Source organism: Hydra vulgaris, chromosome 09 (assembly GCF_038396675.1).
Source record: "Hydra vulgaris chromosome 09, alternate assembly HydraT2T_AEP".
Lineage (NCBI taxonomy): Eukaryota > Metazoa > Cnidaria > Hydrozoa > Anthoathecata > Hydridae > Hydra > Hydra vulgaris.
Genome location: NC_088928.1, coordinates 32233955 through 32250547, shown reverse-complemented (window position 1 = coordinate 32250547; position 16593 = coordinate 32233955). Strand labels below are relative to the sequence as shown.

Sequence of the window (16593 nt, the reverse complement as noted above, 5' to 3'; positions counted from 1 at the left end):
TTATTTAATTTGGTTTATATATAGCGGCACAATGTGGTTTGACGTAAATAAAATATATTGACGTAAATGAAATACTTTTTTTACGGCAAATAACGGATATTCGCACATACCTATTATTGCTGCTTATTTGAACTAATCTATAGATTCTTAACTGAAAATTTTTTATCTATTATTTTTATTATATTGCAGCTCATGAATGTGATCTGTTTACAATAAAATAATGAACAAATATGTTACAACTTATAATATTTAAAGTAATACAAAAGTCAGCACTTCTTAACATTACAAAAACAAATTTGTTTTTCTTGTTTCATTATTTTTAATTTGAGATTGTTATCACAATTTATATAAGAAAATTTGTCAAAAAGAAAAGTAGACAAAATACTTCAAGTAAGTGGTACTGATTTTTGTTAGATTGTTTTGTTTTGAATATTATAAAATTTAAGCATTGTTAAAATATTTTGTCAATCTGTAATATATTGATAATTGATAAAAAAAAAAAAAAAAAAAATAGAAATATATAAAAGTAAATGTGTTATCAAAGTACTTTTTAAAATTCAATATACTTACAATATTTGTATTTTCAATATCAATTGATAACTTCTCAAAAAAAGAAATCTGTGGTAAATCTGGTAAAAACTTAATACCAGTAGAAAATTCAAAGTGTTTATTAAAATGTTTAATTAGCGATCGGTTTTACGGCTTTTTTCTTCTAAAAAACCGGTTTTCGGTTTCTGGAAAATTGAACAAAAAACCGGTTTCCGAGCCCTAACACAGATGTTTTAAATAATAGCGAAAGTACTAATATTACCCAGACCACTTGATAATAAGACCACTTTAGATTAACTCTAAATAAAATAACATTAATTAATTAAAGAAATACCAACCTGACAATTAGAACTAATATGTGAAGTATAATGATTTGTTATTAACAAAACTTATCATTAAAAGATCAAATTTTAAGCCATTTTTATTGAAGCAATACTACTTAGCTTTGCAAACAAAAAATATATATTTATTCGTTATTTTTTTAATTTTTACTAAAACCTTTAAACGATAAAAATACAAACTTTTTGAATTTAAATTACGGAAAGATATTTAGTATTGTTAAAATAATAAAAATTTTATTAGTTTTTGTTTTTATTCAAAAACCAATTTAAACCACTGCAATTTTAGGACTTTAAACTAGGTGATTTCAATAAAATAACACTTGGTTATTTGAGTACGCTCATATTGCAAGAAAATGGCATCTTTAAATATAGTTAAGAATAAATGTTTCTATATATATAGAAACATTTATTTTTGACTTTATTTAAAGATGCCATTTTCATTTGCTTTCCAAACATAAACGGAACGGATTTCTAATATATTTTTCATTACGAAAAAATAAATATCTAAACTTCAACATCAAAATTTCGAGCCACAAGTTCTTTTATGTGTAATAATAATTTTTTATAAGAACAAAAAATTGAATAGCTTTTTAATTAGACAAGAGCCGCTAATTACTGTGTATAAGTTTACGATAATTATACTGCTTCTTATTATCACCACAAAAAAAAATACAAACCAATTTCAATAATATATAACAACTCACATCTATTAAATCTTTTAGTATTCTTATATTTCCTAGATATTACCCGAATCTACCCTATATAACTTTAGTGCAGAACACTAATGAGTATAGTGGATATTTGCTTTTATACCAAATTTTTTATCAGGCACAAAACCTATTATACCATTTATTTCGAATGGCAATAAAGAGTTTTTAACAATTGAAATCTTAATTAAAAAAACATCTTTTACGTAGTTGCCGCTACAGCCTGAGGGTGTCTTGAAAAAAAAAAAATTTTTTTTTAAATTCAAAATGTGGAAAAGTGAAATTATTATGTATAAATTGTTTTCAGTGAAAATTTCAATTAAGTCAACTCCAAGGTGAAGAAGGTGTTTTTAGCCAATTCTTACATTATAAAATTATTTTAATTATACAATTCTAAAAAAACATTCTATTATAGCATTTTCAAATTGAATAGATTTTATTTTGTCATTTTACAAAAAGCAATTAAAAAATTTTTTTTTTGTGCTTAAGCAACTAGTTTTGACTTTTTTGAACCTAAAGAAAGCACTTTAAAGTGCTTTCTTTAAGTGCTTTAAAATACGTGGTTTTGGTTATTTTAAAACACAAATTAGTGTTTAATTTAAGAATATATAACATATAATATTATAACTGTATAAATATAACATTTTCAATATACTGTAAAACATTTTCAAATGAAAAGTTTTATTTTCATTAAAAAAGTTTTTGTTTCTATTGTTAAAAAACTTTTTCAACTAAATTGTTCAAAATGATTCTAATAAAAAACATGATATTTAACTAATTTGTTTCGAATGCAACAAATAATTATAATTGAAAAAAAATTGATTGTGCAGTGTGTCTTAACATTATCAATAGAGCTCAGTGTTACAAAACAAACCATTAAACGCTTCGATTTTAGACAATGGCTTTAGGAAGTAAATGCCAGAATACAATAGAAACTACGAAAATGCAGGCACAAGATAAAAAGCTAAAGAATCAGGAGGAAAAGAATAAGAGAAAGGTAGAAGAACTAGAAGATAAAGAGTTTGAAGTTTTCTTGTACACGGGCGACGACAGCCTACCATACTCTGAAACTCTATATGCCTCCTATAAAGATGATTTCTGAAGTAGTACAAGTTAATATTTAACTAAGGATCACAAAAGAATTGCTGTGTTTCTTTGTCTGAACTGACGTTTTAGACTTTTAGAATTATTTCCCTGATGACCAGGAAAGAAATTTTATCGCGGAGAGTGAATGGCATAGTGGCTTGCAAGAATGAGAGAACCCCTAAGTCATTTTTAAGTTTCTACCTATATAAAATAGTTAGCAGATTTAAAACAATTGGGTTGAAAGTTACATTAAGTTGATCCAATACTTTATTTGAAGATCAAGAATAGAGGAAAGACTTTCTATATAGACTACTCTTTAGGTACATTACTGTACATTAATGTGTCAGTAAAACTTTTAGACCTAAATGTTAATTCAGAAATTTTTCTTTCATAAAATTGCAACATAATATGTTTCTTTTTATTCCATAGAATATAATCAATACTATCTAAACCAGTGTTTCGTGCGTGTTTCAAATTCCCAGATCTCTGTATATAAAAGTTAAAAAGAGAAAACTGAAAAAAATGTCATATAGGTATTGCCTAAAAGCACTTTTTTTACGATAGGGTTGACTTAAAAACACATTCTTGACTTTATAGTTGGCTTAAAAACACCCTCTTTACCTTAGAGTTGACTTAAAACACCGTCTTCACCTTAGAGTTGTCTTAAAAACACCACTTACCTTAGAGTTGACTTAGAGAGCTGAAATTTTCAATGAAACCTACTTATACATAATAATGATGATTTCACTTCTACTCCCTGACACTCTGATTCCTTGATCCCGAAAGGTATTAGCGGTTAATTATAATAATAAAAGAAAAAAAATTTCACGCACTTTTAGTAATTAATCAATTAGTCATTAAAAAGTTCACTTCACAAAGTAAACAATTATTTATTTTTGTCATCCTTAGGTTCTCTTGAAGACTGAAACTCTTTAAAAACAATGGTACGTAAAAAATGGCGGTAAAAAACTTCTATTCTGTACATTGTTTTCTTTTTTCTTTCTTTTTTTTGGACATAATTTAACAACATTTTTTGTCATTTTCTATATAAAAAAGTTAAATTTGTTCCCATAAAACGTGTCTTATGACCATAGCCGCCGAGAGAAATTTCGGGACCTGGGGAAGTTTTCTTAACTGTAACACAATTTTGTGTCATTGTTGATCTTAATACGTTTTTTATTCTTTTCAACATGCTAAAAGATCTTTCTGCTTTGGCAACTGTCACTGGAACTGTGCAAAATAGCCTTATTTCAATTATGTTTGGAAACAGCGCATCAAGTTTTTTTTTTTTAATCTCATTTAACAATTCAACGGACTGAAGAAAAATATTTTGTATATTGGCATCATAAATTGATTTTAAATGTAGTATTTCATCTCTAAGATGATACCAATATCATTTTTATACATTTTTTGCAACTTTTCACACTTTGTATTTCTTGATTATAAAAGTCACGGAACAACCATAATACATTGAATAAAGAATCCATTTCTTTTGCTGCATTAAATCTTCTTGTCATATTTCCAATAATTCTATCCATGAAAACATTGAAAACATTAATTCTAAATTCTTCTGCCGGTGTCCTTATTAACTCGTGTGTTTTTTTTCTTTCTTTTAGTACATTTTTTCCCCGAACATTCTATGTTTATCTGTAAAGATGTGCCCAACAATCTACATTCATTTCGAATAGTATCCCAACTATCTTTTATCGTATTTAATTTAACAAAAAGACTCGACAAATTGGTTATTTCTATATCAATTGTTGCATTTCGAGCTTGTAAAACAGTACGTCTGTAGTTTATAGCTGCAGAACTTTGTGCCATATTTTTGCCAGTACTAAGCATTCAAAAGATTCCATATATTTTTTTATTCTAATAAGATCTGATCGAGTTTCTGACGTTAAGTTCAATTCCAAAACAGCGTTTATTGCTATTTTAATTTCATTAATTTTTTCAGCAAATGGCTTAACACTTTCAATTCCTGCAGACCACCATGTATTTGACATAGTGTGCAAAGAACATCAAGTATTATTTTTTAATATTTCCCAACTTTGTGGGCTACTACTAAATATTTTGTATAATTTTTGTATAGTGCCGAAAAATCTTACAACATGAATACAAGATTCTGCTGCATGAACACCACATAAATTTAAACTATGACATGCACAAGGACAAAAAATTGCCAATGGATTAATTTGCAAAATGCGAACTTGTGCACCTTTATATGATCCACTCATGTTAGATTCGTTATCATATCCTTGTGTGCGACAGTCACTTATAGAAATATTATACCTTTTTAGGGTTTCAAGAATTAAGTTAGCAATATCTTCCCCAGTCTTCTTATTGCAGTCAACAAATGCAAGAAATCTTTTCACAATTTCGAACTTGTTGGACTAAATAGTAACGTACCGTAAAATGAATGTAGTTTGTTCTATATGCGCAGAATCGGGTGTTGCGTCTACAATAAGGAAATAATACTTCATAGTTTCTCTTTCCTTTAAAATACAAGTTCTCAAGTAATCTGCACAGCATGAATGTCTGGCAATAAATAATGTACTTGCAATCTCTGCTTTTCGATTTGTGTCTGCTTTACTTTAATGTTCTTCTAAAAGCGGATCGTCATGACTTAAAAGTTCTAATAATCCTAGAAAATTTCCATTGTTCGAATCTCCAATCAAATGAGTAACACCTCTTAAGGCCAATCCACGCTCAGCAAGAAAAAAAATTACATCTAATAATCGTTTTAATAAATCTTTCCATTTCTGTGTCTCATTTTGTATTTGTTTTACTATATAGCAATCAATGGTGGTATGTTTATTAATATTTTTTTCTAAATTTCGCCACTGGATATTACAAGATTTATGATTACTAGACTTTTCATGGTCAGGTACTCTGTCATATAATTTTTTGAACCCTCTATTAACCTGCCAGCCTCTATTAACCAGCCATTTTCTGTAGCAAAAATTGATTTTTGCTCATGAAATTTATAAAATAAACGACAAGGAAAACAAAACAAAGCATTTTTAGATTTGCTCCAAACTAACCAATCACGAGGAACTATTTCTTTATTTTTTAAACGAAAGCTTAATAAATAGGTACGGAATTGACAACCGTGTTTATCTACAGGAAATGTTGTTGGGTGTGGTTCTGATTGTGGTGGTGGTTGTGGTCTCTTAGAATGGCATCTTCTACCTCTTTTGGTGTTACATTTACTTTTACCACTCCAATATCGATGTTGGCACAGTCGGTATTCAAAGAAAGTGTCAAAATATCAGATTGCGCGGAAATTCCAACAAACTCCGTTTCATTCCTTGCGCTTAATGGGTCTGAATCAATATCTCCATTATCGCAATAGTCATCGTTCTGTGTTTTTGAAGATTTTTTAAACCCCAAATTTTCTAGTGTTCTCATACCTCTAGAATTTTCTTCATTTCTTTTTTAAAGCTCTTTTCGTTTTTTGCATCCAGATTTATGGCGAGATATCATATTCTGCATTTCAAAAATTTAAACGTAGCTCTTTATACAGAATTTATAGATAATGCAAATTAAAGTTTACGAATAATAACATTTTTTTAACAATATTAATATTTGAATAATAATATTTTGTACTTAACGCAATTGTAATATTTATCAAAAGTTTTAATTTAACTCGTATACGTTATTTACATAATGTAAACTAAAATTAAAAATATACGCTTACAAAAAACATCAGCAGCGTCTAAAACGAAAATTTTAAAATGCAGCATTAATGAGAGATCACGTTATGCAATCTTTATAACTGTTAACGTTTTAAAAGAAAATTAACCAATAAAAAGTTAACAACGTCGATTGAAAAAATTCGATTTTTAGTTTTGATTGAAATTCGATTGAAAAAGATTCGATTGAAAAAATTCGAATTTTAATATTACAAAAGAAAAATAGCAAGATTAAAAAGAAGCATATTTGTTAAAAATCTTAAAGACAAAAAATAAGTGATGAATAAATAAGACTTCATGAAAAAAAAAATTTGTACACACACAGGGCCCCGGGAATCTTTCCCGTCTACCCCCCCCCCCCCCACCTCTCGGCGGTCACGCTTATGACAGGCTCTAGGCTAGTGGAATTGAAAATGAGTTACATTTCCATCAAAATACAAAACATCAATGCTTCCTATGGTGTTTATTTTATTTTACTTTTTTTTAACCGTATAAACAATGTTTTATAGGGACTTTTAATTTTTTCTGCGAAAGCTTCTATGAATTGAGATATATGCGCGTTTTATACGTGATGCCTGCATAACTTCCATCATAATGGGATTTTAAATTTTACGCTTAACAACTGAGTTGCACCAGCATTTTTTTAAACCTTGTTACTAACCAAGCAGTTAATTAATACACTTCCTTGTACGACTGCAATAAAAAAACAGTTAATTAACACCTTCGTAATATTCTAATAAAATCATTAGCTATATTGCCTGGCATGTTTTAGTAATAATTTTTGAGTCGGATAACCCTCAAGCAATACTGCCGCAATCTGGAGCATCTTGAGAGCTAACGCTCGCAGTTAATCTGTCACAAACTATAGATACTTTATTACGTCCCGCTTTTTTTACCATTTTAAAACAATTTTAAAACAATAAATAATGTTTACTACAACCATGAATTTAAAGGTTTCATTAAGTTTTATTTGTTTTTAAGGTCTTTAATTCTCAATAATACAGTTTGTCTCTTTGAATCAATCAAAAATAATACAACTTGCCTTTTTTAAAGCAATCAAAAATAACACAATTTGCCTCTTTGAAGCGATCAAAAATCCTCGTTTTCATGTAATAAGTTTTTGATTGTTTGAATAACGAAAAAGAATTTTATTAGATTTAACCTAAGACATCTTTTAAAGTTGAAAGACTTGAATTTTTTTTAAAAAAACAAAAACTTTTGCTAAATATTTATGGAATTTTTTGAAACTATTTTAAATAACTTTTTGTGAATAGAGCCTACTTTATTCAGATTTAATAAGTCTTTGCAAACATAAATAAACAAGCAAAAGAAATCTTTATGCTTCCACAATCTGGTCCATATGATAGCCATATCTAATTTTTCACATGCGTAATTAAAGCTAATATCTTATTAAGTACCATAACTATATGGAATATATTATTTGATCCTTTATGGTTTTAAATTGTCTTTCAAAAGAAAACGAATTGCTATTAACCAAAGTCTTCTCAGCAGTATATACGACCTTGATTTTATAGTTCCGTTGCCGAATGAAAAAAAAAATCAAATCCATAATAAGATTAACTGAAAAATACTTTGGGGCAACAGCACCATAAAAACAAAAAAATAAATTTCCAAACTTCCTATCAAAAAAGATGACTCAATACATAGGCGCTGGAAGTGTTTAAAGACTGGGGGAGCAGAACCCCTCCCTAAATGGGGTGTTTGGGGGGCTTTATCCCACTGAAATTTTTTAGGCATAATTAACCCTGCTAATGCAGATTTGCAATCCTTTTTAAATCTTTATATTTAAATATTTAGTACAAAACAAAATCTACCAAAAACAATTACAGTTACTGTAAAAAATGCCAAATTACGGATGAACTTTCACGGGTTTTAGCCACAAACTCCTCTATGAGTGCTGTAATGTCAACTTTGTCTAGGTAATTTTTGTTAATGTGCATTAAAGAGTGAGGCTACTCTGTGACATTGTTGACCGCAGCCAAGTATTAAGCTGTCTCAATGCACTGAAGGACCTTTCAGAACCAGCTACGGATATTGGAACAGATAAACACAACACAACTACCTGTTCTGCCATGTCAAATAACCTGCAGGTACTTGGTTCAAGTTCTTTTAAGCAGCTGCTAGCTGGTATAAATCTTTAGGCAGTGACTTATCCTTAAACAACTGTGGAAGCAGTTGCAGCTGTAACTGCAACATAGGAACATCGACATTATTTGGCAAACTTTGCAGTGGCATGCTGGCTAGTGTGGCTGCAGTACTTGTGGATGTGCATGAACCTATCAAAATAGCTTCTGTGCTTGCAATTTTATGCAGTTCTTCTTGGTTAAAACGGTGCTGCATTTCTGGAGCTGATTGGTCAATGGCTTCGAAGAGACTTTTCTTCCAAATAGCATCTGTAGTTAATTGTTCTACATTACGGCTTTGAGCTCCATACGAGAAACGAGCACGAGCATTAACTGTGGAAATACGCTGTGCCTTAGGCAGCTCGAGATTCAGTGTGGTAGCTTTCTCGATGGCCTTCCTGTGTAATTCGGAAGCAAATTCATCACTACTCAAGTCTTAAAGTTGAGCCAGAATGAGTTAAACACATTTTTCAGCGGCTGATGCACTCAGTGATGCGCTCTGTAAAGCTTTGGCTACCAATTTAAATTTGGAAAACATCGCATAATAGGACTCCATAAAAGGTTTGTGCCTTAGAAACTTGTTTGGCTAAGCCTGAGATTATAGCCCTTGCATCAACACGTACTGACCTGTCGCCAGCTAGCTGAGACAATGTTTCATAAACTTTTCTATAAGTTGTCATAATTCTACTAATGGCTTTTGCTCTAATGCACCATCGAGTTGGACATTAGTAAACGACCGGGCCTATGGTCGGGGCTAGGTTTGATAACACATAGCCGCGACCGGGGCCAGGTTTATGACCAGTGCTGCATAAATATTTATAGATCCTATAAAAATGTTATTTTTAATTAAAATTTATGATATGAGTTATAATCAAAAACAATACTTTTATAGGATCTATCAATTTTAATGCAGCCCCGGCCGGGTTTATGACCGGGGCTGCATTAATATTAATAGATTCTATAAAAGTATTGTTTTTAATTATAACTTATATCATAAATTTTAATTAAAAATACCATTTTTATAGGATCTATCAATATTTATGCAGCCCTGATCCTAAACCTGGCTCCGGTCGCGACTATATGTTATCAAACCTAGCCCCGGCCATAGCCCCGGACGTTTACTATTGGACATAAGCTGACCAAGTTCAGAACAACATCATCTGAACCAAACAAAGATTCATGTTCCAACATCACGCACATTATGAATTGTGTCAATAACCATTTTTACTTCAAATCAGACCTCTTGTAAAACAAGATCCAACGAATGATTTGTGCAGTTAACATATACTGCATGTAGGTAAGTTTCTCCGAGACGAGTTCTTAATCCAGATAAGTGTCCACTCATGTTACTGGCTCCATCAAATGCATAGCCAATTAGTTTATTCATGGGTATTGTGCAGCGGGTAAACACATTAATTATGGCATTAAACAATGTTTTAGCAGGGCTGTTCTGGAAATTGTAGAAACCCATAAAGCATTCCTGCACTTTTAAATTAGGGCCTACATACCGAATGCTGGCAGAAAATTGCTCATGATCCGCCACATCTGTAGTTTTATCAGCTGTAAGGCCAAGATATGAGCACTGTGATATATTAGTGACAATGCTTCGTTGAACTGATTGTGCAAATATTTGAATAATTTCATTTTGTAAAGTGTCTGACATTCATGTGTCGCGTTTGTTTAACCACTCTTTCACAGAGGGTGCAACTTGTACCCGTTCTAATACAAGCTGCCATAGATTTCCAACATGAGGTTCTCTTCCTCTCAATGCCAGACCCTGTCGTCCTAAATATTTAATGCTTGAAAATATTACTTTCAAAACAGTTCGAGCAATGGCCTGAGAAGATGACACTTGTTCACTCAAAATAGCAGGTATAGGAGTCTGTTTGGAATACATTATTTTCTCTGTGGCTATTTTGTGGGCGGATGACTTTTCATAAATTTTTCGGTTCCTTTTTTCCAGTTGGTAAAAGCCAGAATCAACAAAAACATTAGCTTGTCGATTGCTTACTAGTTTCTTATTCACAGCTTCCAAGCAGTTGAAACATAAAACAGAATCTGTCTCAGGAACATAGTGTAACCATGGCCATTTCGCAAACAAAATACTTTTACAGGACCTTTCATACCGATCTGATGCAAATTTCTTAGTTGGGAATTCGTACGTAGAAGGGAGTTGAAAGGGATAAAGGACCAGGGCAGTACCTGTTACTGCCGGTACAGTAGGTTTGCTTGACTCAAACTTGGCAGAGAAAGTGGATGTGGGAGACACAGATGGCTGTGTTGATGGATCAGAGTCATACTGTGAGGATGTAGCGGTTTCACAAGCACCAGTTTCAGTTTGGCCCGTGTCTGACCTAAAGGATTTGGATATGGATATTACATACATTTCACCTTTTAGTATTTGTTAAAAAAAAATATTTTCAGTAGTCTTGCGATTATGGAATGCTGTTGTAAAATGATCACACTGCGTATGCTAGCTAACCTAGGCAACTACTTAGTACAATCGTCTGTTCCATGATTTAAATTTAACATATCAAATGCTTACTTACCTCGCTCTTGAAAAGAAAAGGTCTATAGTCTTTAAACGTTCTTTGCTTCTGACATTGATTGATTTGTTAAAGAATTGTGCGATTAAACATTAAAACAAATTTTGCTTTTTTAAATTTTATTTCATTTTTATGGAGTCTGTACTCTATACTCTGTACAATGAAATTTTTTTACTAATCGAATTCTATTGAAAAATTCTTAATTTAGTTCTCTTTTTTGTCATGGATAATGACTTTGAAACAATAGACTTTCAAATGTTGCGTTTTGATGTTATCAAAACTGAAAATATTTTTTTTGCGACTGATTTATATAAGGGCGATATTTTCTTTTATAACAGAAAAGTATTCGACTCTACATATTTTGTTATTAAAACTTTTAAAGCTGAACTCCAAACTAACATAGGAAAGTTCACGGTATTACACATCAACATCAGGAACTTAAATACAAATAACGATAAGCTAAAATACTTTCTATCGAATGGAAAAGTTCTTTCAAAAAAAAAGAACTTTTGCGTTTTTTTGAATGCAAAAGTTTTTTTTCTTCTGAGTGCATAAAAATATCGCTGTTTTGAATCGCGGATAGTGACATTTTGGATGGGGGGGGGGGCTGAAGATATCATCTGCCCCCGGTGCAGAAATGTTGGGTCGGCAGTTGCCCATCATGCACCCTATGTTGCAGCGCCAATGGCTCAATATTATCGATAATCAAATAAAATTAACGTCATTACAGCTTAGCTGTATCTCAAAACTGTTTGATCGTCTAACATCTTAAAAAGTCTTTTTTAAAAACCGTTCGAATGATTCTCTAAAAACTCAACAACTGTATTATAATAGCCAAATGCTTAAAAACTGGAACCGAATATATTACCGAAGTGAAAAATTTACCAAGATGACATATGAAGAATTGATAAACCCATATATTATAACTCTTTCATAAAGCACCTAAATACATCTCTAAAACCTACACCTTTTTCAGAGAAAAACAAAATAACTATGTTAGCAGACATTTCTAGAGTATTTGTTTCAGGGTATCTTGACGGCCAACTAGTCGGTATGAAACTTCGACAACTCTCCAAAATTATAAACTTGCTACCGCCGCAAACATAACTAAGAATCAACACTGAAATCCAAAATTATGAGCACACAAAACCGTACCATTTCTATATTTAAAAAACAACCATCCCATCCAATTTACAGAGTTTACACCAAAAGTACCATATAAAATCTTACATACCCAAAAATATGATGAAATTACTGAAACCATTCGAAATGGAGACACTATTTTAAAAAGAGTATTAGCAACATCACAGATAAAGAATAGGCCAAATTATTCCTAGCAACACGCAAAAACAGCACCAACAACAAGCAGACGAAATACGATACAAGCTAATACATTTCAAACTACCAACAAATAAAGTCTTTAAAAAAAGAGGATATACAACCGATGAACTCTGTCCCCAATGTATGAAAACAAAAGAAAGTCTACCACACATGGTATTCACCTGTAAAAAAGTTCTGCTAATAATAAAATACTCTAATGCACTCATTAACATAATCTACCCACACATTCCACACATAAAAAACACATTCAAATCATTTCTTTTTGCACCATCACAAAGTTTATATTTGTATAATATTGGCAAAACTATATTAAACGAGTGTCTATATAAAATATATTGTAATAGACAAAGGTCGTTGCATGAAAAAAAAAGTTTTCAAGAATTGCGCTTTTAGTAGAATTTCAAAATAGAACTAAAATACTGAATGAGGAAACCTTATTGCAAGAAATAACGATTGTTTAGAAGCTTTTATAAATGAAATGAAACAAATCGGGTGCAATATGAATAACAGAACAAAAATAGAATTAGATATTAGCCGTTTTTTAAATTGAAATGCCCAAATTCATTTTTAAACATTTAAACTCTTCTTTATTTCACATTGTGAAATATTCTTTTGGTTTTGAATTTTATTTTTTATTTTTATTCATTTTTTTGTTGTTGATATTTTTTTTTTTTTTATAATGGAACAATAGACCAAAACTTGTAAAAAATAATATAAAAAAACTACTGTAATCATTATTATCTCTGCAAGGCATTGTCTGTAGGAGAGAAATAAACTGAAATACTATTATATGATCCACATAAGTGTCACATTAAGATATATTTATATACATATATATATATATATATATATATATATATATATATATATATTATATATATATATATATATATATATATATATATATATATATATACATATATATATATATATATATATATATATATATATATATATATATATATATATATATATATATATATATATATATATATATATATATATATATATATATATATATATATATATATATATATATATATATATATATATATATATATATATATATATATATATATATATATATATATATATATATATATATATATATATATATATATATATATATACACTACTGTGATCAAAAAGTAAGGTGAATTTTTAATTTAAACTTCCCGCCTTATTCGAATCGTCCAATCTTTTTTATTTTTAAGTTGGTAGGAATGTCATTAACATTTGCGCCAAATTACATGTCAAACTCATAATTATTTTTTTTTGTTTACGCTTGTTTCTGAAGTATTAAAAGTGCATTCGGCGATTTTCACGATGTCTAATTTTGTTGAGCAAAGAAGTGCTATTAAATTTTGTTTGCGGAATGATATTTCTGCTGCTGAATCGTATTGAATGTTGCAAAAGGCCTTCGGTAAAGAGACTATGTCTCAAAAAAATGTTTACAAGTGGTACAAAGACTTCAAAGAAGGCCGAGAACGTGTTGATGACTTGGAACGCTCCGGACGACCATCGACTTCGATTGATGATCGCCACATCAACAAAATCAAAGAATTGGTGCTTGCAAATCGTCGGTTAACCATTCGAGACCGTGTTGACATGGTTGGAATATCATTTGGGTCGGTGCAAGCGATTTTGAAGGATTATTTGGGCCTCAGAAGACTCAAATCACGTTTGGTGCCGAAATTTCTCAATTTCTTTGAAAAAGAGCGTCGCGTTAAAACGTGTGAAGCAATGCTTTCTGACTATCAAGACGTCTACAAACAAATTATTACTGGCGATGAGACTTGGGTCTACGCATACGACCCTGAAACAACCGACCAATCGAGTGAATACCGTGAAAAAGGCGAGCCCAGACCGAAGCAACCACGTCAAAGTCGCTCAAAAATCAAGGTCATGTTGACTGTTTTCTTTTGTGGTGTCGTGCACTACGAATTTCTTCCAACTGGCCAAACTGTCAACAAGGAATATTATTTAAGCGTTATGCGACGTTTGCGTGAAGCTATTCGCAAAAAGAGACCGGAATTATGGGCCAATAACTCTTGGATTTTGCACCAAGATAATGCGCCTTTGCACACAGCACTGGTTCTTCGTGAGTTTTTCGCCAAAAACTCTACCCATGTTGCTCCACAACCACTGTATTCGCCCGACTTAGCCCCGTGTGACTTCTGGCTGTTCCCAAAGCTCAAGAGACCACTCCGGGGAAATCGTTTTGAGTCCATTGAAGAGATCCAACGTGTATCGGCACGCGCATTGAAGGCTATCCCTACCGAGGACTTTTCGGCATGCTTCGAAGACTGGAAAAAACGTTTGCAAAAGTGCATTGGGGCCGGGGGGGGGGGATTATTTTGAGGGGGACGATACAGATTTGGAAGAATAAATAAAGATTTTTCAAATCTTATACAGATTTTTATTGGCATTTGAGGAGCCCATTTTTAAAACTTACAAAGTTCTAGTAAATTGATTTTGAAAAATTGATGAAAAACTAAACTACAAATAGTTGCGCATAACAGAAATCGGTCTTTCCTTTCCCTTTTTTTTATTTTTAAAAATCTGACTACATAATTCATTGGTTTATTGTTTTTACGATTGAGATCAAATTATTAATTTATGCATTATAATAGTTTGTCTTTTTTTTGTTTGAAATATAATTTCTTATTTCGTAATAATGATTGCTTAGTTAGCCTTCAAATTTGTATACCCTAACTTGATTGAATCATTATTATATTCTTTATTTTATATTCTATAAGTCTTATATACATATTTTTTGTATTTTGCAGAGACCATGCCCAAGTATCTCGAGAATGAACTAGAAAATTGCGTTGGTGATATCCTGAAAACAGCGCCAGAAAGAAAACACGTCGATGACTGCGAAAAACTAAACCACGACAACGGTTTTTATGATATTTTTTATCTGTATCTTGAAATAAGTTTAAATTTGTTTTTACTTTTACTTTTGTGTTTTATCAGTTTTAATTAGTAAAGCACACTGGTTAGCGTTTCTGTTATGTTTTCTGAATGCGCAATTTTCGTCCCCAAAATCCGACAAACTTTGCGATTTCTAAAATACCCTCATTGCCTAACGAATGTCTTTTAAACGTTTAAAAGACACCTAGAACGTTTTTTGAACGTTTAATAGACGTATATTCTAAATAAATTATGTCTAACTGAAGTTAAACGGAAAGTCTTATTTAAGTCTTTTTGCGACGTCTCTTAAACGTCCAAAGAGGACGTCTTTCAGCGTCTAATGTAGAATCAGTTTAGAACGTGTCCGAGACGTTCCGTCTGAACGTTCATTGTACGTTTTTTGTACGTTCCCGTGTTTGATGGGTAATTTTAATTAAAATTGAAATCTGGCGTTTGGCCAGATTTCAATTTTAATTTTGATGATTTCTCTGATGTAGAATGTGTTCAAAAATCTACTTGTCTAATAATAATAAGAGATATTGTCAACCACATTAACAATGATTTGTCACCAATTCTAATTGAGAAGCAACCCAATTTCTTCAGAAGCAATTATGCCAATATCAATGAGGCTTTTATCAAGGTAAGTGGATGTTTTAAAAGAGTAATTGGTAAAAAATATAAGTCAATTCAACAAAAATTAGCAACAAAAAGGAATATTCTTTTGATCTTTTATTGTTGAATATGCTTGTTAATAATATACTGTTACAAATGAATTTTAATAGAGTGGATTTAAAGACTATTTACTTAAAAATTAGCTTATTTCCCATTTCAGAGATGTCAAAATGTATCCTGAATAAAGATTTTTATTTCTTTCTAGTTTAATTAAAAAAGACACTGGAATACAATCCATAGCAGGTTTGTTAGCAATCATGGTTACACCTTTGAATCAGCTAACTACACCAGAGAAAATATATTTTAATTAAGTTCACCTTCAGGTAGATTGTGATGTTGAGCAATCTTTTGTTGGTCATCTCAAAAATTATTGGAGGTCACTAAATAGGTCCACCTCTCTTGTGCACTTCAGTGTTCCTAACATTTGCTAACCCTAACAATATAATATAAAATGTATTTTATGTGCATTTTTCAAGAAAACCTTTGCAATCGCTAAGGATTACAAATTCCAGATGACTTAAACTTTGAGGACAACGATAAAGTAGTGTACTCTATGTTCAGGCTGATTTAACACAAGTCAAACAACTCGACTTGGCATT

General features: G+C 31.0%; 1 long non-coding RNA gene across 1 annotated transcript; it reads left to right on the top strand.

The window, feature by feature from the left end:
* The first annotated feature begins 220 nt into the window (after nt 1-220).
* On the top strand, nt 221-15956 carry LOC136085084 (uncharacterized). The gene is made up of 3 exons (XR_010641064.1): nt 221-390; nt 15196-15309; nt 15820-15956. It is a non-coding gene; the product is annotated as an uncharacterized LOC136085084 (long non-coding RNA).
* The last annotated feature ends 637 nt before the right edge of the window (nt 15957-16593 follow it).